The 2947-nt window shown below is 38.9% G+C and overlaps 1 pseudogene; it reads right to left on the bottom strand.

Annotated features, from left to right (window-relative positions):
• Nucleotides 1-388: 388 nt before the first annotated feature.
• Nucleotides 389-487, bottom strand: LOC132366851 (U6 spliceosomal RNA; annotated as a pseudogene).
• Nucleotides 488-2947: the final 2460 nt, after the last annotated feature.

The following is a 2947-nucleotide window of genomic DNA, read 5'->3' as shown; positions in this document are numbered from 1 at the left end:
CTCCTTATTCAAATCTCAGATGGCAAGGAAGAAGACAGAACTCCTGGTGACCCAACTCTATTGCAATTCAAGAGTAGAAATATAGGTCAAGAGGAAGACAGCATCCTGCCTTCAGATGCATCTTGCAGGGAGGCAAGGGTGTGGAGCACAGAGAAAAGCACCTCACCCACGTAAACAAAGCTGATGAGGGTGCGCTCAGCAGCTCAGGAACTTCCGCAGCCAACATCTGCTATGACACCTATGTTTATAGCTATAGCAATGGCACCATGTCAAAAAGGATTAGTTCACTGTCACAATTCATTAAAGGCCAGCCTTGTTATGAAAAAATGTAAGCTAGGACTTTTTTTTCCCACCTTTATTGAAGTGTAATATTTATCTTGCATAACTGAAAAACAAAGAACACTTTACAAATTTATGTGTCATCCGTGGTATAGGCTATGCTAATCTCCGTCTGGTTCCAATTTTAGTATATTTGCTGTGGAAACAAGCACTAGGCTTGCTCAGATTTTTATTTGGGGTGCTTGTACTTTTTAAATTATTATTTTGATATTATTTAGATCTGAAAAATCATCAAGTCCCAAATTAACACACAAACACACACACACACACACACACACACACACACACACAGAAAAACAAAACAAAACACAAATAAGAATATAATAGTGGCTATCTTTACATGACTTCTAAATTTTTAACTTATTTTGATTATCAGTATTGTCTGAAGTTTCTGTAATGAGCATTTATTTACTATCTAGAGGTTAAGAACAAACACAAAATTTCTTTTTCCTCCAAAAAATTTGGTTATCCCATATCAAGTGATTTTCTTCTTCTTTCTATTTTAATGTAATTTTTCAAATGTTTACAATAGATACATAGAATAAGAAAAAAGTAATAATTATTTTATTCCTAAAAAGACTTTGGTGATGAAATTGTTTATTTTTTTAGCCTGAATGCTGGGAGCATAAAAAGATGGAATTTAGGAGACCAGCACAATAAAAAGGCTTAAATACTCTATTAAAAATGATGAATCAGCAAAGGCAGAAGTATTACCTTACCAGTGTAGAAGGATGTTCTGGGCCCAGCTGGGTAAGCTATAGTTCACACTTAGGCAAATTCACCACGTGTACTACCTTGAGCTGCTAGACCAAGTCCTACCCTCCATCTGGCCAGAAAGACGGACAGCTAGAAAGCATTTGAAACGGAGATAGCAAGCCCAATTTATTCGTAGTATCAAGCCCTGTTCCATGAACTGTCTGATCACTTATATAATGTTAATTTGAGTTAGAAATTAAGGTAAAAGGCCCAGAAATAACTTCAGGAAATTTGCAGGCCCTACACCACCAGAATGTGCAAATCACTTCATCTCCTGGACCAAACTGTTTATTCATTAGTAAAATAAATATTTCTATGGTCTTTCTCAATTCTAATAGTCTATGATGTGTATTGTTTCATAATAAATGAACTTACTCATATGCAGGAAATTCCTGTCCTCTAATTTCATTCTGGGAAATATTTGACCAAAGTGAAATTGATTTCGGAGAGGCAGCAGTGAGCGGTGGCGTGAAGCGAGATCTTAGCTCCCTGCCCAGGAATTGAACCTGGGTGGCCTGGATGAAAACCAGGAATCCTAACCGCTAGACCAGCAAGGGCTAAAGGCTAGAAGCAAATTTTCCCTGGCTCTTGCCCCCCATGAAAAATGTATTTCTCGAGGATGCAAAAACTGTAAAAAATAGGTACAAAGTTTATTATTAGAGACACAGTACAACAACAAGTGGGAGAGCACACAGAGAAACAGATGGTTTAGCTAAAACAGAAGGCAGAGATGCACACCCAGAGAGACAGAGTGTGTCTCATTTATACAGGGCAGTTCTTTCAGGTCTTTGTTTACCTTTGGCCAATTATCTGGTTTCTTTTTCCACACCTGACCTGCCCTAGGACCCTTCCCAACATGGGTGTGCCACTTTTTCCAAGATGGATTCCAGCCCAGATACCTATGGGGGGGGGCCGTTGGCATCACATATTATGGGATGGTGCCCCTTACTTTTTGAACCCCAAGGAGCCTTTCTGTGCATGTGTAGTGTCCCTTGCCCCAGGATGGGAAATATATGACCTCTTGATGCTTTACTCAAACAAGGTTTAGCCCCTCTCTGTTCCTGCCATGACTGTTATCTTAAAGTGTCATCGGAAGACAAAGCCTGGCTATTTACCCTGTTTCTGTTGTTACTTCTATTTCGAAGTGTAAACAAGAGGCTGGTTGTAAATATCTAACCTGGAGCCCACCTATCTCCTGTCTCAGGAAATGCAAACAGGAGGCTAGTTGTAAGTGTCCAGCCTGAAGCCCACCTTTTTCTCGCCCCAAGAAATGTAAGCAGGAGGCCAGTTTTAAATGCCTAGCCAGAGCCCATGGATCTGCTGCCTCAAAATTAGTAGAGAAAAAAATTGTTGATGAATAGTTATCATATAGACATAATAAAGCAGCTATCAGAATGTAATTTTAGTTGTGGTTCTTAAAGGAAAAATTCTTTAATGTCCACCCAAAATACTGCACAATGTTCTTTATGAGGGAAAACCCCAAAGTAGGCATCATTCAGCTAAGGCAGCAACCCTTAGAAATTCCTTTATTTTTGTTCTGAAGTGCCAAGCCAATAACATCATGTTGATGAAATCTTCAAACTTTGTCCCTCGGTGCCATCATGACAACATGCAAACATTTTAGCAGTGTGTACATTAATAACTGTTGTCACCTGCATAATTTCTCTAGGAGTTTGCCTACTAATCTTACCACTCACTTAAGCAGTTGTGAAACTGTTTATGTATGTAGTTATTTTTTAAAAGCCCCAAGAGAGTAATTATACTATAAGGGTAGGTGGATACATATAATTCGGAATTTTGACTCAGAGATCCCTACCTAGAAACTCCCTGACAATGAAACTTTGTCAGAGAG

Source organism: Balaenoptera ricei, chromosome 5 (genome assembly GCF_028023285.1).
Source record: "Balaenoptera ricei isolate mBalRic1 chromosome 5, mBalRic1.hap2, whole genome shotgun sequence".
NCBI classification, from domain to species: domain Eukaryota; kingdom Metazoa; phylum Chordata; class Mammalia; order Artiodactyla; family Balaenopteridae; genus Balaenoptera; species Balaenoptera ricei.
This window is presented reverse-complemented; position numbering and strand designations above follow the sequence as displayed.